Below are 24,040 nucleotides of genomic sequence, written 5' to 3' on the forward strand. Positions count from 1 at the left end.
GGGGCCCCCAGACACTAGGCAGCCCTAGGAAACAGACACTAAATCCTCATTACAAGGCGTTTTAAATGCACAGACAGGATATTAGCGTTTAAACAGCTTCTATTACTCCAGGGCAAACTTTAAAACACATAATATTTATAGAAAGCCTCATTCAGCTCACCCTGTTTGTTCTTTATTTCTCCAGCAATTACCGCTAATTTGGAGACATTGTGCTTTGGCATCTTCGCCTGGTGCCGGTCAATTACAAAGCCGCCCACTGGTGCTGCCCCCACACCCGTCACTCGCGCGTGAGACCCAGCGGCTGCAGGGCTGGGGGTAGTGACGTGAGCCCGCCCCCTGGCTCCCTGCCCTTCCCCTTCCTGGGCAGGGCAATATTCACACACCCCGGGCCATCTTCCTGTGCCATCTGTTTGTCCCATCGGGTTGGCTCTGGGGGAAGTGGGAGGGAGGTGCCGGTCCCTGCAGGGCTCCCAGCTGAAGATCCCAGGCCTGGGACTGCATGCTGCCGCCCTCGTGCAGCTCTGAGCTGAGCCCAGCAACGCTGAAGCTATAGGGGGCAGGGAGGTCCTCTGCTCTGGGCTGCAGCCCCGTCAACCAAAGAGTCACACTGGTTTCCAGACCTATGGATGTGACCCTGGCAGGAGGCACCTCTGGAAAGCACCCTGCTCACGCTCAGCTGTGTGACCCCTGCTCTGCCACACCGAGGACATACCACTGTCAACACGCTCCCTCTCTCCCTCCAACCTTCCTTCCTTTCTCCATCTGTTTCTTGAGTCCTTGCCAAGCCTCTCCCCTTTCCAGGGCACTGCTGGAACGACTCGCCGCTCAGACTCATTTCCTGCCCACACGGAGTTCACAGTCTGCTGGTGCCCTGGGTAAGATGGGCACCTCTGGTGTGCAGGGACTGACAGAAGATGGAAGGGCAGGGTTCAGGGAATAGCACATGGAGGAATAAACGTCTCCAACGGCTGGGCAGGGCTGGATGTAGGACAAGGCCTGGGATGGGGCCGGGGGAGGATGTCAGGGACAGAGGCCCAGCAGGAGCATATCCCCCAGGCCTGGCTTTGCTGTGGGCAGCTGTGCCACGCTGGGTGCCGCCCTCTCTCAGTCTGCCCTGAAGCGAAGCACCCAGTGCTTCGGTGCGTGATGGGCACACAGCCGGGCTCAATGTGTCCTTCGCTTTTGTCCCCAAGACAGTGGGAAGCCACTCTGGCGGCTGTGGATGCTGGTGCAGGCATTTGGACGTCTTCCTGAGGGCTCCCGAGTGGAGGTCGGAGCCAGTGTCAGGTTTAACCCAACAGCCTTGCAAGCAGCAGGGGCAGGGCTGGAGCTGATGGTCTCGGGGTCACCCAGGGGTCCAGCACTTGTCCTCTGTCCCCAAACATCCTCAGTCCAGTAGGGGTCAAGATGTAACTGTCTGGGCTTTGGAACTGGAGGCCAGGTTCTGGTCCTGGACATCACAGTTGGGTTGGTGACCTGGATATGTCACTGCCACCTCTGTGGTCCCCCAGCTGGGTGGGGAGAGCAGCCCAGCCTGTTTGCCTCCCAGGTGTAGGTGAGGTGAGCTGAGATGCCATCTGTGAGGAGGCTCTGAGAGCCACCGTGGTCTCTGCAGCGTGTGGCATTCTTGGGACACGGGGTCCATGTGAGGAAGTGGTGCCCACCTGACAGAAGGTGGAGAGCATGGGGACCACCAAGCAGGTGGGGAGGGCTCTCTGGCTAGGACCACCGGGAGGGCCTGGAGTGGAGATGGACTGGGGGGCAGGCAGGAAGGAGGGGCAGGGCTTTCTAGGAGCCACTTAGAGGTGGGACTAGCATAAGGCCAGGGGGCAGGAGTGAGAGGAGGGAGAGGAGGAGCATGTTGGGCTGAGCCCAGTCTCCTGCAGGGAGGAAGGTACCATGGTCCCTCAGGCCCAGAGCACAGGCCCCACAGCTGGTGTGGGCTTCTCTGTGGCAGTGAGCAGAACCCAGGTGGTGACAGGATCACATGCCCACTCATTCTGGCGTCTCCCTGTCCTGCCAGCAAATATCCCAGTCCTGTTTGACTGGGCACAGAACACGTAAACAGTAATTCTCTCCCAGCCTGATCTCACTTTACAGATGAGCCACCTGAGGCTCAGAGAGACTTGGTGACTTGTCCAGGGTCACACAGCTGCTGAGTGGCAGAGCCAGATCCCAGAGCAGGCCTGAGGAACACGAGTCCCCTGCCCCTGCCATCCGGCCCATGCCCAGACCTCAGCAGCCTTTTTACCCCCAGTCCCCTGTCCCCCCGCTGTGGTGACAGCCCTCCTCCAGGGGGTATCTCCAGGTGAACCATCCAAAGGCAGAGATACCCCCACAGCAGGCAGGAGGTCCCCCGCTCTGGACCTCTCTCACAGAACAGCAGTGACCTCCACACCCTTGCCTACCAAGGGGAGCCCTTCCCTGCACAGCCAGGCTGAAAGGGCCTGGGGGCAGGTTCCTCCCTGCAACCCACTCTTGCTTGGCCAAGGCCAGGCCCCTTGGCTCTGCTGGCAACTGTCCCCTTTGCAATAAGTACAGGAATCGTTGGCCGCAACTTTGCCAGCTTTAAAATGGGAGTAACAATATCTCCAGCGCTGCCCTTGAAAAGCTATGCCCATGGCAGGTGGAGACATGTTCACTCGGGGATGGGAGGGGAGGCTGCACAAGAGTGGGGATCCCTACAGAGCTGCTGTTCAGGGGATGCCCCTGGTCAGGTCCCGTCCTGCATCGCGGAACAGACTCATTCCTTCCTTCACTCACTCATTTATTTCAGTGTTCAGGGTTCCCAGAGCCCCAGCCCAACATGAGACACAGGGCAGGTACCAGAAATAAGAACTGAACAAGACCCAGCCAGGGTGCTCGAGGGAACTGCAGGCAGAGGGGAGACGGAGGGGTGAATGGGTAACAGGAGCACCCAAGGATGAGGGCAGGGGTGCAGAGGAGGAAATGGCATCTGGCTGTGGGGTGCTCAGGGACGGCTTCCTGGAGGTGGTGACAGCTAAACTGCCCTTGACTCCATGCCTGCAGCAGCCCCTCATGTCTCTCTGCCTGAAAGCTCACCCTGAAGTCAAGCAGGAGCCACTTAGGGGGATGGGGTGGGAGGGAGGGTGTTTTTTTAGGTGGAGCAAGCTCAAGGGAGAACACGGCAGATGTTGGGATTAACCTTGGAACAGCTCAGCCTGGCTGGGCCACGGGGCTTAGGGAGAAGCCGGAAGGAGGTGCGGGGTGAGGTGGAGCTGAGAGGGCAGGGTGGGGAGAAGTTGGTGCTCTGTGTTACGAAGGTTAGATTTGCTTGGGGCAGGTGGGACTGGGGCTGGACCTGGAAGCTGAGTGGGAAGTGGGGGTAGAGGGAGGCAGGACCTACTCCGGGAGCTGAGGTCGGGTGGATGGTGGTACCCACTGGTGATCCGCAGGGCAAGGATGGAGAAGCCAGTCTGAAGGAAGCAGCAGTTTTCAAGGCCCATTTTTGAGTGTGAGTTTGAGGAGTGTGTGGGCATCAGGTGGACAAAAGGAATCGAGCTGGTGAGGCTGGGAGGGGGTCCTGGTGGGGTGTGGACTTGGGGGTGGCAGCGTTTGGGTGCCATCTCCCACACTGGGATGGGTGACATGGCTCAGGAAAGGACAGCAGGAGAGGAGGAGGGTCCTCCTATGGGGGCCCGGTTCTTTGCCCAGCTCCAAAACCCAGCCTGGAAGTGGAGCCAGGGATCTGGCTCCTGGGAAGATGAGAAGGAGAGGCTCCCAGATCAGGTTCCATCCCATCTCAAAATAGCCTGGAAGGTACAGTAAAGGAGCACTGGCCGGGCCCCCAGCGCTTGGCCGAGCATGGCTGAGGACAGGCAGAGCCCCTGCTTGGGGAGTGGCGGAGTTCTGGGAGGAAGACTCCCAGAGGAGCCCGGCAACCAGACCCCAACCAGAGAGGGAAGCCCCCTCCCAGCTCTGAAGCAGCTCCCAGGCCAGCTCACGCATGCCAGGTCAGGGCCGGGAGCCGAGACACGGGGAGGTCGGGGAACAGCGGTCCATTCTGCCTGTGGTTCAGGGAATGTCTTTGGTGAAGTGGCCGCTGAGGCTGGCCTTGAAGAATGAGGAGGGGGACTGGTGGGACACATCAGGGCTTTCTTGGTAGAACCAAAGGCCTTTGTGCTGATGTGGAGGCCGGAGCACCTGGGCACATCCTTGCCCCAATTTTGCCCTGAATGGGAGCAGAGTCAGCAAAGCACAGCTGAGCTCAGCCTGTGGGGTGACCAGCGGTGAGCTTGACCCCGGCCATGCTGACTCCCAGGGGCTGTCCGTCCCTTCACGGCTGTCATGGCTCCTGTGGCCTCAGCCTGCTCTGCGGACTCCCTGCTGGGCCCACAGTCCAGCTGCTTGGTGTGGGCCCTGCAGGCACCTGTGCGGGGTCAGGCCCTCCCAGTGGGGCTCTAGGCCCCTTGAGCCCTTCTCCTGGTGATGGGGCTGGACTGTGGCCCTGGAGTTCCACGCTGCAGGGTAGATTGTGTCTGGACCCGGGAGGGCGGGCTGGGAAGGGGTACCAGATGTGGGGTGGCCCTGCCCTGGGAAGTGCTCCTGGACTGAGGCTGCTGGCTGGGCGCAGGGGAAAAGTTCACCCTATATGGAAAGCACAACAAATTCACATAGATTTCCAAACCACCTCCGCGCAAGCCTAGAGGCTGATGATCCCGGGATACACAGCCTTCTCCTAAGTGTGTGCATGTGCGTACGCGTGCACACACACACAAAGACACACACATACCCTAAACCTTTCCTTCTTCTCCCAGTTCTGCCCAGTTGAACTAGGATGGCCTGGTCGTCCCCTCACAGTGAGGGCCCCTTCCTGCTTGGCCTCGCCTGGCGCTGTCGCTTCAGGCCTGTCTGGCCCAGACCCCTACCCTGATCTTTCACTTCCTTTGTCAAAAGGCACAGGGGCTCGTAGAGGAAGGCGGGGGAGGCTGCAGAGTGGGGGTGCCTACTCTCCCTAGGGTCTCTGCAAGCTGCTGGTGTCTGGGCTCAGAGCTCCGGGGAGGTCGGCTGGGGCTCACAGCCATGCTCCATCACTCCTTCCTGGGGTCCAGTTTCCCACACTTGATTTTGTACGGGAAGCGGGAGGAGTAAAGGCACAGGATGAGGGGGAGGGGAGCTTGTGGGCCTGGGGCTGGTGTGCTGGGTTCCTGGGAGCCATCTGAAGTTTGGGCTGGGGGAATTTGCCAGTGTTTTCCCTTAAGACCAGGCTGAGGAAGCGCCCAGAGAGGGCTGGGCTAGTGTAACCCCTGCAGGGTATTTCTGGAGCCTGGGCCCAGCCCCCAGTCCCAGCCCCACCATCTGCATCTGAGGCTCACCTAGAAGAGTCTGGCTGACAGCCAGCACCTCCTGCCTGGGGACACCTCCAGCCTGCACCCCTGCCTGCTGGGCCCTGGGGGAAGGCTGGCATGGCCTGGGAAGGCACGGGGGGTGGGGTGGGCACGCTGAGCCTCCCAACATTTCAGCCCCAGATCTGCCCAGAGTGAAAAAGCAACACGCAGTCCATGCTTGGTACATACCCAAAAATACATCATCATTTCGGAACCGCGGCTCCACGGCAGGCTCCCGGGGAGGCAGGGAGGAGATCCAATCAGGGGAGCAGCGGCTGGTGGCAGGTTGGTGGGGGTAGGGGCTTGGTTCCCCAACGCTGGTGCTCAGTTTAGCTGTCACTTGCAGCTGTCTTAGAAAGTGCGGCTCTCCTCTCTGCCTCCCTCTCGCTCCTGCTCACTCCGAGTCCGCTCTCCCCTTCCCTGTGTTTCTGCCTCTGTCGCTGTATTTCCCCAGGTTGCTCAGCTCCGTGCCTGCTTTCCGCTTGCCCATCGATGGAGTCCTGCCGGGCACTGCCCTGTCCCAGTCACTCCTGCTGCCCGGATCTCTCCTCAGAGTTGAGCTACAGCGTCCTGATTCCAGCGTTCGTCAAGCAGGGGACCCAGGGGAGGGTGTGTGTGTGTGGAGCCGGGGGGACACAAAACCTTCCAGCCTAGCAGACCTCACGGATACTGGAATGGGGACGGGATGGGGAGGACACTTTACTGAAGGTAAGAACAATTCTTGAAAGGTCCCTCTTGGCTTCAGAGGGTGGGAGATGAGATTTGGAAGTGACAGAGAAGTGACACCGCCTGGAGACCCCCGCCCCAAGTCCGGAGCAGCAGGGAGGGAGGAGGAGCAGCTCCTGCAGAGGCAGGGACAGCTGTCCAGGCCTGGAACGCGGGCCAATCAGAGACGAGGCGCAGAAGTTGAATGTGCATTGGGTGCAGTGAGGGGTGAGAGGGTGGAGTGCCGGGAGGTGAAGCCGCCACCTGCGGGAGAGCCTGCATCTAACGTCTGTCCTACCTCAGCATTTTCCAGGACGCCCCATCCACGAGGGACTCCGATGCCTTCTCCACTAACCCACGCTGCTGGGGGCTGGGACCTCTGGGCACTCACTGCCCTGCAGGGAGGATTTCTGCTCAGCCGAAAGGCTGATGCCAGCTGAGCTTCGTTGACAGAGGCCTCCCCAGCCGACCTGCCTCGCTGCCCATCATCTCTGGCCAGTGCCACCCATGGGCTGTATACACTCAGGAACCCCAGGTCCAGGGCCCAGTGGGGAGGTCACTCCACCATCGGCCTGAAGGCCAGAGCCCACCTGGGCTGTTGCCTGCTCTCTGAATAGACAAAAGAGACTTCTTTCTATGGTTCTCAGAGTTTCTTCCAACGAGCAACACTGAGGCCCAGAGGCCGGTTAGTGTTGGGGTGGCCGCAGAGTGGCGGCTGCATGGGGTCTCACGCGCTGGCTCTGCTCCATGCTTCCACTCTTTCCTCTGGAGAGTGAGTGATGCAGGTTGGGGGGCCTCCTGACCCCTTGGGCCTGGGTTGGTGGCCTCAAGGGCCAGCCCTGACTGAACACCCAGGACTTTCCTTCCCTAGAGGGTTGGGCCCCCCAACTCCACTGTGTCCAGCGATGGTAAGGTGGGGTCCAGGCGAATTCATGATGGTCCTCAGTGAGGCCCCACTCCAGATCCACACAAGTCTTCCCACGCTGTCACTCCTTCCATGGGGACCTGGCTGAGTGGAAGGAGGGCTTGCTGGGAAGGAAGGAGGTGGGGGTCGGCGGCTGGAGCCTCTGGCTCTGCTCCCTGGCTCCCCTCCAAGGCTGCCGCCCATAGCTCTCTGGCTGGGCAAGCCCAGGGGAGGTGCCAGGATGCAGGCAGCAGCATCAGCTTTGAGTCTTTGGGGCTAGCATGGATGCCTGGCAGGAGTGGGAAAGGGTAGAGGTGCAGATGGGGAGGGGTGCAGAGGGCAGAAGTATGAGTTGCTGCTCATGTTGCAAGTTCTAGAACGAGACTGCCCCAAAACCTCCATCAGCCACAAACACCAGAGGGTAGGAAAGCAGGTGTTCCACTGGAGCCGATGCCCTAGGGACCTGCTGCCTGATTTCTACCCGTTGCCTGATTTCTACCTGCTGCCTGATTTCCACTCGTTGCCTGATTTCTACCCGTTGCCTGATTTCTACTGCTGCCTGATTTCTACCTGCAGCCTGATTTCTACCTGCTGCCTGATTTCCAGGAGGTCTAAGGACCTTTATGGCTCCCTGGGGATCAAACACTTTGTGCCAGCTCATGCCAAGGAACCAGCCCTGGCCAGAAGGTACAGAGGCCTGAGATTCATCTGAACCAAAAATTTAGCAGCCCTGCCACTGCCAGTCTTGCAGCCTCTGTGGGCTGCGTCACTGCTCCCCGCCTTAGTGTCCTCATGTCTAAGCTGGGATGACAGGACCAACCCTGCTCCAGGGCTGTTTGGGGAAGCTCCTGTTCTTTTGAAAGGGCCAGAGCTCTGAGGACCCTGGGTTGGCACAAGCCCCTGCACCCGAGACTCTGGACAGCATTCTGTAGCCCCTTGCTGAGGCTGGTGAGCAGTCACATGTCCTCTTGCATGTGTCCAGAAAGTTGAACTTTGGGCTCAGAAAGCTCACAGGACGACAGTGCCCACCAGAGATGGCCTTGAGCCCCTCCTCCGTGTCCCCTCCACACACGGCCTTGTCATTGCATGTGGATTGGGCGGTCCCTGCCCTGGGCACACAGGCAGCTCTTAGAGGGCAGGGGCTCAGCCACACATGTCATGTCAGGGCGGCCAGCATGGTGCAGATGCCCAAATGCCCGCTGCGGGGCTGAATAGAGAATGAAGAGGTGGCCGGGCATGGGCTGGGTTGCTCTTTAGGGAGCACAGGGTGAGAAAGAAGCAGTTTCCTCTGTAGCCTGTGTCCTCGGGGCTCCATTCTGGAGGGTCTGGGTGAATTTCACAGGCTGCACGTCTGGGGTGTCGGGGTGTGGGTCTGCCACCTTTTCCTGCATGCCCTGGGGACCTGCCCGTATGGCCAGTGGCTTCCTCAAACAAGCTGCCTGTCTCCTGCATCCTCTAAATTCTGGGGTGGCCACTCCATCACCCTCAAAACATGGGCTCACAGGCAGGACCTCTGCCAAGTTAAGTTCCAGTGTTTCTGCTCTAAAAATCCACACCTCGAGTGCACATGTGGCAACAGCAGACCACACACACAGTTGCATGTGTATCTGCACACACACACAATCCCCTGCACACACACACATGCACGGATGCCCTGATCCCCCTGCACACACACATAGCTGCATAAACATGCATGGTCCCATACACACCTCTGCACGCAGACCCTTCCCCTAGAAATGTACCAATGTGGCAGCCCCATTGAGGCAACCCCCAGTGGGCAGATCACTTCCACACACACCCCGGAGGTCTTGAGCTGGTCCCTGCAGACCCTGGCACGGAAACCCAACCCTGCACCTGGGCCAGGCTGTGACATTTGCTGCACATTCTGCCCACAGCCCTCGGGCCGGTGGCGTGAGACATGGAGAGGATGCGGCATCCTCTGTCAGAACGCCAGCAGCTATGAATAAATAATGATGAAGGGAGAAGAAAGAGGGGCTGGGATGCAGGACACTCCCCCACTGAGGGATTCTGGGGAGGGGATTCTGAGGCCTGGGCAGCTGTCCTGGGCTGTCATACATTCCAAGCTCAGCTGCTCTGCGGCAGTGTGCCCCCCCCAACAGCACAGCAATAAAGCAAACAACACTTTCAATAATTCAGCAGCAGGAGAGGGGACTTAGGAAGGGAAAATCCACCTCAGCATGGAGAGAGGGGCCAAGCGGAACAAGGAGAAGGTGTGTATATCGGGAGGCAGAGAGAGACAGCAGAAGGGAAGATGGGGAGCGCTGAGGGAAGGCAGGCTTGAATGCCGTCTTCCGCACACCTCGCCAGCTCTCTGCGTGCGTCCTGATTAAGAGTCTCCGGGCAGATTCTTCTTTCCCAAACAGTAACATATGGTGGCCACTGAGGCATTACCTGCCACCAAGAGCCTCCGGAGTCACCTGGCCTCTCCCCTTCCAGGACGTAGGAAATTCCTCTGCAGCCTCCCCACTGCAGATGCCTTCAAGGACCAAGGGCAGGGAATCCAGGCAGCCCACCCGATGGCTGCCAGCTGTCATGGTCAGGAAGTTCTTCTTTTAGGCAGCCTGAAATCTGTCTCCCCCAGACTCTCCTTGTTGATCTTAGTTCCGCCATCCGAGGCCACGGGCAATGCATGGCCTTCCTCTTCCTCAGGCCAGCCCTTGAACTTTCCAAGACAGACCAAGCAGCTCTTTCCTCCTCTGGGCACACAGCGCTGGTCACCGGGGCCGTTTCCTTTAGGGTGTATTTGGGTCTCCACCCTGTCTTGTCCACTTGACTGTGAAACATCCCCCGGCCCATAGTTGGGAACTCCAGGGTGAAACTAACATTCCAGGTGGCTCTGAGGCCCAGGGATCCCCTGCAGTGATGCGGAGTGGACCCTACCCATGCCATCTAAACAGAGTCAGCTTGGAGGGCAGCCACTTAGCTTTGGAGTCACTGTCCATCCGGCTTCCCAGGGACATGACTCGTTTACACCGTAATTATTAACAGGGCTCCAGTTTGGAGGGGGTGTCATCTGGTCCCTCTAATTGTACTGAACTTGTGATCAGTGACAGCCCCACGTCTTCTTCCTCTTGTACTCAACCAACTCGTGTTTTTGGAATTCAGAGCAAGATTTTACATTTAGTCTTGTTACATTTAGTGAATTTTACCCCTGGTGCTAACCAGCTAACCAGGAGAACTATTAGTTATTTTTCTTATCGTTAGAGGAATCGGAATTTGATCATCATGCTTACTAAATGTTTATGTAAACCGCTGGTGAAAGGCATGACTAGCACAGGGTTGAGAGCCGAGCCTTGTGGCACAGCACCAGAGACACCCCAGGAGCCAGTGCCCTTTGACCATTCACGCACGTCACCTACGCAAAACACGCCCCTGCCTCCCCACCATCCAGTCCTCAATGAAAGGAGACCAGCAAGTACACAGCCCACGTCGCTTGCACGGTCAGCCTCTCCCGCTTTGGAAAGTTTGTCCGTCTCTCAATCTCAAGCTTCCTCCCTGGGCATCACTCGCTGGCCAGTTCTCTCCCCAGCGCTGCTCTTCCCTCCCTCCATTCTTTTTTTTTGAGACAGGGTCTCACTCTGCTGCTCAGGCTACAGTGCAGTGGCACCATTTTGGCTTACTGCAACCTCCACCTCCCGAGTTCAAGCGATTCTCATGCCTCAGCCTCCGGAACAGCTGGGATTACAAGCATGCACCAACACACCCAGCTAATTTTAGTATTTTTAGTAGAGACAGGGTTTCACCATGTTGCCCAGGCTGGTCTCAAACTCCTAACCTCAAGTGATCTGCCTACCTCAGCCTCCCAAAGTGCTGGGATTAAAGGCATGAGCCATGTGTCCAGCCCCCTGGATCAATTCTGTAAGTGCTCAGCCCAGTGCTCAGTTGCTGGATTGACTCTGGAACTCCTTACAGCCAAGGGGAACGTGTGTCCGTGCCTTGGGACCCATGGACCCCGGCTGGGCAGGGGGCTGCTGGGCAGAGCCAGAGGGGGTACTGGGTCCTTTCTGTCTCATCAGCAAGTCCATAAATGTGTGTGAGGTGCCAACTGCAGGCTGGGACTGCTCCACACCGGGGACTCAGCTTTGAACCAAACAGGCTAAACTTCCTGCCCTCCTGGGCTTTACCCTGTACTGGGGAGGAGAGTCAACAAACAAAATTAATTAGAAAATTGTCTTTCATGTCAAAGGGTGATAGTGGTGAGGGAAGCAGGATGGGGGTCTGGGAGGGCAGGGGAGGGTGCTGCAGTGTTCAGCCAGGTGGTCAGAGTGGGCGTAATTGATGAGGTGATATTCAGGCCCATCTGGATGAACACAAAGAAGGGGCTCTGAGGCTTTCTAGGGAGAATATTCCAGCAAAAAGAATACCCCCGGCAAAGGGCATTCCACATCATGGGGATGTGTCTAGCTATTCGGGGAACCAGCAAGGTGGCCCACAGGCTGGAGTAATGAGAGTGGGCGGGCAGCAGTGGGAGAGGTGGTCAGATCATCAGAGGTCTATATGGGAGGGTATTGTGAGGACTTTGGCCTTTTTCCAAGAGGAGTGACAGTCACAGGAGGATTTGGAGCAGAGGAGGAGCACAGTCCAACTTGGGCTCTAACAGTATTAGTGTCACCCCCAACAGTACATTCCCTGAATAGGAGGTGGGCCAGGTGTCTAAAGATGGACCTCATGACCATCTCTGCTCAGCCTGAGGATTCTGTAAGGGCAGGTGTTCATGGGGAGGTGGGGATGGCTTCTGGGCTTGATTAGCAGTCACCTGCTATCCTTCCCACCATGGCCAAGAGAACGCCTGGGGTCTGTGACTGCACCCAGCATGTCCTGGGCATCACCCTGTGGAGCAGAAGGAGCCCAGGATGTGGCAACACTCACACCTGAGCTCAAATTCCAGAACAGCTGCTGTCCTGCTGGGCACCTTTGAGCAGATTACTTAACCTCTCTGAGCCTCCGTTCCCTTTTTGGTAGAGCGGGGACAGCAACATCTGCCTTCCCGGGGTGACTATGGGGGTTTAGCAATCACCAAGGTGGAGGGTCTGGCACACAGGTATTGGACAAAAAAAATCACCATTAATCAAGGGACATGAGCATTCGCAGGTATGTGAGTTAGGAAAGAGGGAGCGTGAGGCTGGCAAATTTCTATACCAGCGTGAGACTGGATAAGGACATACTCCAGCTCTGCGAAGTTGCTCGGGAGGCTCTGGGACCTGCCAGGCCTGGGGGAACCCACTCAGCATTCTGGGCAGTGACCTCGCGCTCTGGCCTGCGTGGAGGATCTGCAGAAGCAGCAGAAGGCTGCAGTGCCTCCAACCCCGTCTCGCTCCCCTTTCTCACTCCCGAGTCTCCTCCCTCCCTCCTTCCCTCTTCCTCTAACTCATCTGCAAACGCCAGCCAGTTGGTAGGCTGGACACCCAGCAAAGGAGCCATGGAGACTTCTTGCTGGTTTTGGCCGAGACCACTAGTACTGTGTGTTGAATCCCCAGAGGCTAATTCCAGCAGAGGAGGGACAAAGTAAGTCCTGAGAGATCCAGGGAAGCAGCGAGCCAGGGAACATCCACGGAGGCAGGTTGAGCCTCAGTTTCAGAGTGGTTTCCCCTTTTCCTCCCAGGCTGGTGTCCTTCAATCCCATAGACCAGACGGAGGTGCCCCCATAGATGCCAGATGTCCAGCCCACCCCAGGAGGGGGTGAGTATTGTTTGAGCATCAGCTCACCCAGGGCAGGGGCTTTGTTTGGCTCCTTGTTGCATCTCAAGCATGTCCTGTGTGCTCACGGCACATGAGATGAGCAGGTCTCTCATGCCACTGGGGGACCCTGCCATAGAGAAGGATTCAGCACAGGGCCCTGCTCATGGTTGGCTGGGGGGTGGTGGCGTGGGGAGGCTGACTGGCGGGGGTTACTCACTGTTCCATGGCTTATGACTGGAGCACATGTGATGGCCAAGAGGCAAAAAGCAAAGTGCCCAGGAAGACCCTGACTAGCCCAAGGGATGCAGGCAGGTGGCCTCAGTATCCAGGTAAGGGTGGGAGAAATCCAGGGGCAGGGAAGGTGTGCTTGGGGCTGTGTTGGTTTTTCCTCCTGAGCTGGTAATGCCAAGGCTAGTGAGGTCCTGAATTGTAACCATCACATTGCAGGGACCTCCACTTTGCTTAGTGGGGAGCAGATAGGTACCGAAACTTCTTAGGCACCAACAGCGATAAAACCCGCCTTCTTTGTGGACCTCCCTCTGTGGCTTCCCTGGAGAGACCAGGGGCCCTGCAATCAGCATCAATGAAAGGCCTGCAGGGTCAGAAGGACCCAGGTGTGGGCAGCCAGGCCGGCCGGGGACGCATGTCTTCCCTGCCCTTCCTCCGTAGGAGGGAGCCTGGCCTGCTCCTCCTTCTAAGCTGCTCACAGGCCTTTCTCGTCGCCTGTTTGGTCTTAAGTGGGATTGTGTCAAGACCTCACTATCTTGCCTCTCCTCCCTGGCACTATCCATGGGCTCTCTGCGTTCCCTCCAGCTTGTGCCTCGGCAAAGCTGTCCACTCCGGAGCAGGCGGGGCAGCCACGAAGCCTGAGAGAGAGCTGTGTGTCCTGCTCTCTGCACCGTGACGCCTCGTGCTCCCCGAAAACCAGGGAGAAATTACTCTGCCCAAGCGGAACATGCCCGGACATGCCTCCTCTCCAGCTGTAATTAATACTCTGGGGAAAACACAGACTTGGGGTTTTTATACTTACACACACACACACACACACACACACACACACACACACACACACAGATTTCTTTCCGTTGTCCTCCAATCCTATCTCAAATGTTTAATGTCCTGCTTCTTTCATGGGTAGCACAAAACCACCCAACTGGATACATCCAGAAAGCCGAGGGAGACACCAGGGACCCTCTTCAGGTTCCGTGATGCAGAACTTGAGCATTTGGGAGCTGATTGGCCAACAAGCAGTGCCCGTGCTGCATCCCGGATGTGGAGCAAAGCCGCTTTGGCCTTCTCAGAGTCAGGAACGGCCGTGAGTTTGGGTTAACCCTTTGTGGTCAACATTCTGGGGCACTGCTCTTTATTTCCCCATCACAGTAGCCTAACTGATGCACTAGTCCAAACACATATATGCGCATACCAAGCGCTCCTGCCACCTGACTCCTTACAAAACACTCTGGTGAGGCAGGAGCCTTGCAGTCCCATGAAGCTAGGCAGCTAGCAGCTCTGACAGTGGAAATGTTCTCTCAAAGGACAGGAGAGGGCCAGGCGCAGCAGCTCATGCCTGTAATCCCGGCATGTTGGGAGGCCGAGGCAGGCAGATCACTTGAGGTCAGGAGTTCAAGACCAGCCTGGCCAGTATGGTGAAACCCCATCTCTACTAAAAATACAAAAAAATTAGCCAGGTATGGTGGCATATGCCTGCAATCCTAGCTACTTGGGAGGCTGAGGCAGGAGAATGGCTCAAGCATGGTAGGCGGAGGTTGCAGTGAGCCAAGACTGTGCCATTGCACTCCAGCCTGGGTGACAGTGTGAATGAGACTCTGTCTCCAAAAAAAAAAGGACAAAGGACAGGGCTGGGCATGGTGGCTCACACCTGTAATCCCAGCACTTTGGGAGGCCGAGGTGGGCGGATCACTTGAGGTCAGGAGTTTGACACCAGCCTGACCAACATGGCGAAACCCCATCTCTACTAAAAATACAAAAAAATTAGCCAAGTGTGGTGGTGCACATCTGTAATCCCAACTACTCAAGAGGCTGAAGCAGGAGAATCGCTTGAACCTGGGAGATGGAGGTTGCTGTGAGCCGAGATGGTGCCACTACACTGCAGCCTGGGTGACAGAGCAAGACTCCATCTCAAAAAAAAAAAAAGACAGGAGAGCTCATGTGGGCCAGGAAGGGTGGAGTCCTCTGTGTCTCCTACTGGTCAGAGAGCTCCTTTGGGGCGGCACGAGGAGGTGCGAATGGGAATGGGCTCAGAAATCCAAGCCTGTGAAATCCACAGTCTCCTACAGGAAGGCTTGACTTTTCCAGGCAAATTCTCAGTGTGAAAAGAAGCCTGAACAACCAGGGCTGTGGTCTTGCCTTGGCAACTTCTAACGTGGGCCTGGGCAAATAACTGACCCATCCTAAGCCTCAGTTTCCTCATCTGTAGAATGGGGACACCAGCATTGCTCCTGCCTTCTGAACAGGCCTGTTGTAAGGATGACATGGGATGGCAGATGTCACTTGTGATGACCTGTGTTCAAGCTCCTTATCAGTTGGAGATGCTGTGCCCAGATAAAGGATTGGGTGTGTCTGACTCAGCTGAGGCAGGTGCAGGGACCATGATTTAAGACCAAACAGGCTCAGCTTCTCATGGGTCCTCCTCAGCTATTCTCACTGGGGGCAAGGAGGGTGCAGCCCCGAGGCATGGTGACATACAGTGATGATGAGGCTGGTTGGGTTGCTGGTGGCCTCTAGGTTCCCTTCTCCCCAGTTTTCTCATGTTTCTTACCACTCAGTCTTTGAGAGGCTTGGAGGCATTGCTTTTCTCTCGTGTTCTCTCCTTATTTATTTATTTATTTATTTTTGAGATGGAGTCTCGCTTTGTCACCCAGGCTGGAGTGCAGTGGTGTGATCTTGGCTCACTGCAACCACTGCCTCCTGAGTTCAAGCAATCCTCCTGCTTCATCCTCCCGAGTAGCTGGGACTACAGGCGTGTGCCACTCTGCCTGGCTAATTTTTTGTTTTTTTCAGTAGAGACAGGGTTTCACCATGTTGGCCAGGCTGGTCTCAATCTCCTGACCTCGTGATCTGCCCGCCTCGGCCTCCAAAGTGCTGTGATTACAGGCGTGAGCCATGGCGCCAGGCTCTCCTTATTTACAATCAAAGTGTTCCTGAGAAGAAACGCTGTGAAGCAATCTTCTTGCTAAGCCTTTCCAGAGCTAAGTTCTGGCTCCCGCAGAGCCCTCGTCATTGAGGAGAGGAGGCTGTTCTCGAGGCATGGCAAGCAAAGGTGTCTGTCTCTACACTAGGACTGAGTGTCCCAGGCCCACGAGTGCTCTGACAGCCCTGCAGCTCATCTCCTTCCACCCTGCAGGGGACTGGGGACAAGGGCCAGGCCCAGCCTGTGTATGTGCCTGGGTTTGTTCCAGCAGCTGGGCAGTTACCGCAGAGACAGCTTTGGTGTAAAGAAGAAAACAGTTCTGCTTCTGGTCAAGATGGAGAAATGGGGACTGATGTGTCTGCCTCCTAGAACAATAACAACAAGCTGAGGACTAGTTTCCGAGACAGTAGACAAGATACAGTGAAGGGCAGTGATCCCCAGTGATGGTCATACAGGAGCTGCACGGTCGTTCCAGCTGATTGTCTTGAGGAAGTTTTCAGGCCATGGTGCAGGGACCCCAGGTCAAGCCTGGTGTAGTCCCTGAGTTGAGGAGACAGAGCTGAGAGGTGGGGAGCCAAGGTGGCTGGAGTTACAAGACAGAGCAATGGGGAGAAGACAGCTGGACAGAGAAAGAGCTCTACAGACACTCAGAGGGTCCCACTGAGCACTCAGCTGAGTACCGATCAGCACAAGCTTTGGAGGAAACCACCCAAGGCTGAGGCGAGAACCCCCTGGAGGGATGAAGGACACAGCACTCGGCACCCTCACAGGGCCAGGAGTAGCTCAGTCCTCACTAGTCGGACTGGAACAGGAACTCTTTACTGTTCATGGGGCACTGGGTGGAGCATGCGGAGTCTTGCCTTAGTAGCAGGAACAATCAGATCGAGAATAAATACAGCCCCGGGCACATTGGGGCTGTATTTATTGTAAAAGAAAATTGCCTTTGTTAACATTATCATTTATACAGAAAATCGGATGGAATTGACACAAAATCTACTAGAACTAGTAAATGGATTTAGCAAGGCTGCAGGACACAAGATCAATGTACAAAAAAATCTACTTTATTCCTATGCGCTAGCAACAATCAATCAGAAATTGAAAGAAAAATACCATTTTAAGGAGCATTGAAATATGAATGACATTGGCATAAATCTAAGAAAAGATGTGCAAAATCCATACACTGAAAACCATAAACCATTGACGAAATTAAAGAAGTTCTAAATAAATAGAGAGAAATACCTTGTTTATGCGTCAGAAGGCCCAGTATTGTTAAGATGTCAATGAGTGCTGTATTAGTCTGTTCTCACGCTGCTATGAAGAAATACCCGAGATGGAGTAATTTACAAAGGAAAGAGGTTTCGTTGATTCCCAGTTCCACATGGCTGGGGAGGCCTCAGGAAACTTACAGTCATGGCGGAAGACGCCTCTTCACAGGGCGGCAGGAGACAGAATGAGTGCAAGCGGGGAAATACCAGACACTCATAAAACCATCAGATCGCGTGAGACTCACCCATTATCATGAGAACAGCATGGGGAAAACCACCCCCATGGTCCAATTACCTCTACCTGGCCCTGCCCTTGACACATGAGGATTATAATTCAAGGTGAGATTGGCATATCAATTCCTCAAACTGACTTACAGATTCAGTTCAATCCTGATCAAAATCCCAGCAGGCATTTTTTTTTTCTTAGAAATTCACACACTAATTCTAAAATTCATATAGAAATGTAAGGGGCCTAGAAGAGCCAATACAGCTTTGAAAAAGAAGGACAAAGGATGGGAAGATTAACTGGTTTCAAGACTTACTAGGAAGCCATAACAATCACTGTAATAGCTGTGGTAGGACTGGCATCAAGACAGGCCAAGAGATCCAAGAAACAGAATATCAAAACCAGAAATCATGACAACTGATTTTTGATAAGACTGCAGGGACAATTCAATGGGAGAAAGGATGATGTTTTTAATAAGTAATAGTGGAATCACTGGACATTCATACGGAGAAAAATAAACTTCAATCCATAGCTTGCCCCATGCACAAAAGCTAATTCGAGATAAATCGTGGAACCAAATATAAAACCTGAAACTACAGAACATCTAGAAGAAAGCATAGGAGAAAAAAATCTCTTTACATTTTAGCAAAGAAGACATAATAAATGCCAAATAACCACATGAATAGATTCTCAACATCATTAGTCACTAGGGAAATATAGATTAAAACCACAGCGAGCTACCACGACACACCTAGTCAAATGGCTAAAGTTATGAAGACTGACAACACCAAGGTTGAGGAGGCTGAAGAACTGCAATTCTCACCCACGGCTGGTGGGAACGTGAAGTCATGCAACCACTTTGGAAAACTGTTTGGCACTTATTTAGGGCGTTAAAATACACTTACCTTGAGATCCAGCCATTTCATCCAAGAGAAAAGAAAGAATATGTCCATGCACAGACTTGCACACACATATTCACAGCAGCTGTATCTGTAACAGCCCCAGACTGGAAACAGCCCAAATGTCCTTCAAGGAGTGAATGAGTCAGCGCTTTGTAGCTCAATCCCCGCATGGAATACTACTTGGCCAGAACAAGGAAAAAAGTATTTCTATGTACAACATCAGAGAAGAGCCTCCGAATAACTATGATGAGTGGAGGAAGGCAAGCAGAAAATGAAGACGGATGCTACGATTCTATTTACATAAAACTCCAGAAAATATAAATATTCTACAGCGACAAGAAGCAGAGTCAGTACTTGCCTTGGAAGAGAGGATTGGGTGGGGTGTGAGGAAGAGATTACAAAGGGGCACAATGTAATGGTTGTGGGTGATGATCACAACCATTATCTTGATGGTGGTGATGGTGTCATGGGTATACATATATATCAAAGCTTATCAAATTGCATACTCTATGTGAAGTTTATCATACCCCCATTGTACTTCAATAAAGCTATTTAGAAAACATCCAATTTTACGGAGCCAGGCAAATGACCGCATCAATACTTAGAGTACAAATGGATTTTTTTTTTTTTTTTTTTTTAGACGGAGTCTCGCTCTGTTGCCCAGGCTGGAGTGCAGTGGCCGGATCTCAGCTCATTGCAACCTCTGCCTCCCAGGTTCAAGCGATTCTCGTGCCTCAGCCTCCCGAGTAGGTGGGATTATAGGTGCCTGTCACCATGCCTGGCTAAGGTTTGTATTTTTAGTAGAGATGGAGTTCCACTACATCAGCCAGGCTGGTCTTGAATTCCTGACCTCAGGTGACATGCCCGCCTTGGCCTCCCAAAGTGCTGGGATTACAGGCGTGAGCCACCGCGCCCGGCCCCACAAATGGATTCTTTATTCTACAAAAGACTCACCAGGAGGCTCCTTCCGATGCTTCCCTGTAAAATAGATTCAGTTTACAGCAGTGGCATCTCAGGAGGAGGCTGTGTGAAGGCTGCTGCCCTACTCGTGGTGAACACTTGGGGGCGCCTGTGAGGCCAGCACCCGGCGGCATTCCTCTCTCCCACGGAAAACTGCATCTAACCTTGACAGACAGGGGCGCCCACTCGGTAGGGGGAACCCTGTTACACATGGCCCACTGTGGGAAGCCCGAGGCCCTGTGAAGGGGACCCCCTGGGCTCTCTTTGTCCTCTTCCCGCTGGAAAGCCGGAAAGCGGGGAGCAGAGCCCGAGCTGCCTCTGCCCGCAGCCCTGAGTGGCTCCGAGGTGACCGGCTTCTAGGACGGAAGCACCCGGCTCAGGTCTGGCTCTAATGTCAGGTCTAGCTCCAGGCCATTTGGTCAGTGCCTACTTCTGAGCCAAGGGTGGGCTTAGGGCAAACGCAGTACAAAAAAGAGTGTCCAGCTTTTCTAGTTTTAGCTGAAGAAGACTTCGTACTCCTTTAACCCCGACGGATCTACTTTCTGGTCCTGGTTTTTGAAAAACGCTGTGCTGGCCTTGTACACACACCACCCAAGACCCAGGACCTAGCAGAAGAGAGGGCCCCTGAGAGCCGAGGGCTGCAAATTCGTGGCAAGTCTGCATTTTCTAATTTTGTTCTCAATAAATATACATTACAGATGGTCTCCAACTTACGAAGGTTTGACTTACAATTGACTTAGAATTTTTCGACTTTATATTCGTTGGGTTTTTTAGGGGTATTAAATGCTTTTTTTTTTTTTGAGACGGAGTCTTGCTCTGTTGACCAGGCTGGAGTGCAGTGGTGTGATCTTAGCTCATGCAACCTCCGCCTCCCGGGTTTAAGCGATTCTCCCGCCTCAGCCTACCAGTAGCTGGGACTACAGATGCCCGCCACCATGCCTGGCTAATTTTTGTATTTTTTGTAGAGATGGGGTTTCGCCATGTTGGCCAGGCTGGTCTTGAACTCCTGACCTCAGGTGATCTGCCCACCTTGGCCTCCCAAAGTACTGGGATTATAAGCATGAGCCACCCACCACAGCTGGTCCATTAAATGCATTTTTGACTTACAATATTTTCACCTTATGATGGGTTTATCATGACTTAACTCCATCGAAAGTCCAGAAGCATCGTACTTGTATAAAAATCTCTCTAAAGTAAAACTCTGCAAGTGAATCCGTGGAGGGGGTCAGCCACAGGTGGGTAATGGGGTTGGAGGTACGGAGCAATGAACCAATGGGCTTAGGCCGTAGCAGCCAGTCCCCCAGCAAGGGTCAACACTGGGAACTGAGCCGATATCTGAAGCCCCTTTCCCCAAGGAGACGAGGCCATGGAGGTAAGTCGGACCACCCTGGACCAGCGAGCTGGGACTGCCTGAGGGATGGGTGGCCATGCACGGAGCAGCTAGGGTGGGGGACCTTGGGGTTGGGGGAGGGAAAGGATCAGGAAGGCAGCAACACTGCTTCTTAGGCCAGCCAGAATTGCCTAAAAACAATCGTCCTCCATCCTTACCCCATTTATCCATTTCCCCTTTAGCCCCTCTGGCCCCCAGTCCTGCTTTCCCCAGCACATTTTGGGCTCGCCCACGGGGGACAAGAGAGAAGATGACACGGAGGTGCTTAACCGTGCCAAGCTTTCCCTCCTCAGTCCCCAAACTCTTCCTCCCTCCAGTGGCTGGGAAATCCCAGAAACTCCGGGCTTTCATTATCAGCAGCTCCCAAGATGTTCAACATGCTCATATCTGTCAAAAACTATTCAGGAAAAATAGAGAAGTCTTTATACCTTTTATTCAGCCAATTTTCCCCGAGGCACTCTGGGCTCTCTAAGAAAAGAAAAAGAGAGAAAGGAGAGAGAATCACAATCAATGTTGTCATCATGCATCTGGTTGCTGGCGATGCTATTTGCTCATCGACTAGGGAAGTCTGGAGGTGGAAGCATCATCTCCCTGGGAGTCCGAGGAAACCTGCCCGGGTTAACCTCTGGCTGCCATCTGCATCTCAAGCATGGCTGGGAGGCAGCATTTAGATAACAGGCAGAGATAATGCAAAACAGGGCACGGTGGACCAGCCACCAGAGGTTTCAGACTCATTTTCTCTGTTACTCTGGATGTTCCTTTCTTTCCCCCTCTCTTTCTTTCCGTTGCCTCAAACTCCAAGCAATCCCTTTCCTCTTCTCCTAGCACCCTACCACCTGGTTCAAGGTTGTCCACGAATGCAGGCCTTGTGGCTTGTTGATGGTGACATTTAGTTTCACACTGGGTTTCCTCTGCCACGCTGCAGGGATTTGCTTCCTCCTCCAGGTGTAGGGCGGGGGTCACTGTCACTTTGAGTGCAGTCATGGCATGCACATTCATTTTATTTATTTATTTAATTTGTTTCTGGAGACGGAGTCTCGCTCTGTTGCCCAGTCTGGAGTGCAATGGCGCGATCCTGGCTCACTGCAACCTCTGCCTCCCAGGTTCGAGCGATTCTTGTGCCTCAGCCGCCCGACTAGCTGGGAGTACAGATGTGTGCCACCAAGCCCAGCTAATTTTTTGTATTTTTAGTAGAGACGGGGTCTCACCATGTTACCCAGGGTGGCCTCGACCTCCTGAGCTCAGGCAATCCACCCGCCTCGGCCTGCATGTTCATTTTATGTTATTAAAGAAAAGTCATTTAGCAAATTCTAAATCCCATCAAACACGTAATTCTAGAGGCAATCGTTGTGTGTTACTGTGAGTCAGGTGCACCTACCAGCAGCAGGAACGGCTCAGTGATATGGACAGACTGGCAAGGACCACCATTCACTCACTTTATGATCCAGGGCCTGGGGCCAAGGTATCTGCTCCTGCCTAAGTCACAAAGCTAGCTCCCCGGGGCCTGGGACTTCACACGCGTGCCTGGACACCTTCCTTTTCTTACTTAGTATGTCATTGAGGAGTTTAGGAACAAAGGGGTGTGTGTACAGTGTGCTTTGAACAAATTTAGATTTTCTTCCTTTGTTTTAGTAATGTTTCATAATTTTCTGTGTATATGATTTGCACATTTTTAAATTGTAAAATGCACATAACATAAAATGTGCAATTTTAACCATTTCCGAATGTACAATTCAGTGGTATTGAGTACATTCACACTGCTGTCAATCACCACTGCTCTCTGATGCCTGAACCTTTTCGTCACTCCAAAAAGAATATCCATAAATGTTAAGACGCCACTCCCTGCCCCCGGCCTCCCGTGCATATGTGTGTGTGTGCGTATTTTTTTAAAACTTAGTGTAAAAACTAAAAGCAAGTAAAAAGCTTCTGGAATTGAAAGACGGCCAGACTGGGCCTCTTTCTTCAGATCTAGAAAAATCACCACCACTGTCCTCATCCACATCACTGTAAAAAGGTAACTGCGGTCGTTTCGTTTGCATGGTTTATGAGCCAGGCGCTTCCTGTACATTGCTTCATTGAGCCCTCCCAACAGCTCTAGCAGGCAGGCACACTTCTTACTCTTCCCATTCTTCAGATAAAGAAACCAAGGCCCCAGCTGGTGAAGCAACTGTGACCACAGCAACTGGGTCCGCCGGCCTATACCCCAGAGCAGGTTACCCGAGCTGCCTGTCTCACCCGCAGCTGGAAAGGAGTACCTGACCCTGCAGCAGGCGAGAATGAATGTGGCCACAGAACACGGAACTGCATAGGGCCTGGCTTCCCTGCTGGGTTTGTGCAGATCACAATGGCAGTATTGGGTACATCATCGGCGGGTCCCTCCCAGCCGCATCAGGGAGGGCTGTGGGCCACGGAGCAGCTGAACTTGAACTGGGCACTGGGCAGGCCATTTCCAAGGTAGCTCCGTGGAGTCCCTGTTCTCCTCCCCAGTAAAATGGCAAAGGTAACTTCTGGCCCGTGGAGCCGTTTCCACACACAGCTCACAAAGTGACGCTGAGAAGGGCAGGTATGATTGGAAGGCACTGCCAGTGAGAGAGTCACTTCGAAAGGAAATGCGTCATCTGAGCGGCTTGCATCAACTGCTGCCTTCGTTAATTTGGGGGATTTTTTTCTTTTTTTGAGACAGAGTCTCGCTCTGTCGCCCGGGCTGGAGTGCAATGGTGCGATCTCAGCTCACTGCAACCTCTGCCTCTCTGGTTCAAGCGATTCTCCTGACTCAGCCTCCAAAGCAGCTGGGATTACAGGCATGCGCTACCATGCCTGGCTATTTTTTGTATTTTTAATAGAGATGGGGTTTTACCATGTTGGTCAGGCTGGTCTTGAACACCTGACCTCAGGCGACCCACCTGCCTTGCCCTTCCAGAGTGCTGGGATTACGGTGTGAGCCACCGCACCCAGCTGGATTTTCTTATTGGTGATTTCTTTTCTTGAAGTGAGTTCTTCTTCCAATTCAATACAATTTGGTTCCATTGAACCCAGCCCCACTGAACAAACACACAGCCAGGCATGTGGATCTGGAGTCAGGTCCGGAGCCTTGGAAGAGTACGTCTGTGGCTCTGCTGGAGGCAGGCTCAGGCCTGTGGGCTGAGAAGGTGAAGCAGGACTAAGCCAAGGATTCAGGGCTTCACCTCTCTTCCCGAACACCTCCGTGTCCCCTGTCCTTTCTCCTCTACTGGCCGAGGCTCTGTGCCCAAGTCCTTAGATTTCCTCCCAGCACAGTAACACCTTTTGGCTCTGGAATTCCCAGTCTTTGGGCCACATCAGCCCAGATGGGAGCTGGCAGAGCACCCTGTTCACCCCACCCCATCCACCTCAGCTTCCCTGCCTCTGCCAACCCTTCTCTCCTGAGAGATTTTTTTTTTTTGAGACGGAGTCTCGCTCTGTCGCCCAGGCTGGAGTGCAGTGGCCGGATCTCAGCTCACTGCAAGCTCC

At 54.2% G+C, this 24,040-nt stretch overlaps 1 protein-coding gene across 2 annotated transcripts in view; it reads right to left on the minus strand.

The window, feature by feature from the left end:
- RBFOX3 (RNA binding protein, fox-1 homolog (C. elegans) 3) overlaps window positions 1-24,040 on the minus strand; it is a 431,835-nt gene that overhangs the window by 129,083 nt on the left and 278,712 nt on the right. For both annotated transcript variants that reach the window (XM_011957187.1, XM_011957113.1), the window contains exon 4: window positions 20,980-21,019. The gene's annotated coding sequence lies outside the window, so the exon portion shown is untranslated. The remainder of the gene's footprint in view (window positions 1-20,979; window positions 21,020-24,040) is intronic.

Source organism: Colobus angolensis, unplaced genomic scaffold (assembly GCF_000951035.1).
Source record: "Colobus angolensis palliatus isolate OR3802 unplaced genomic scaffold, Cang.pa_1.0 Scaffold1, whole genome shotgun sequence".
NCBI lineage: Eukaryota > Metazoa > Chordata > Mammalia > Primates > Cercopithecidae > Colobus > Colobus angolensis.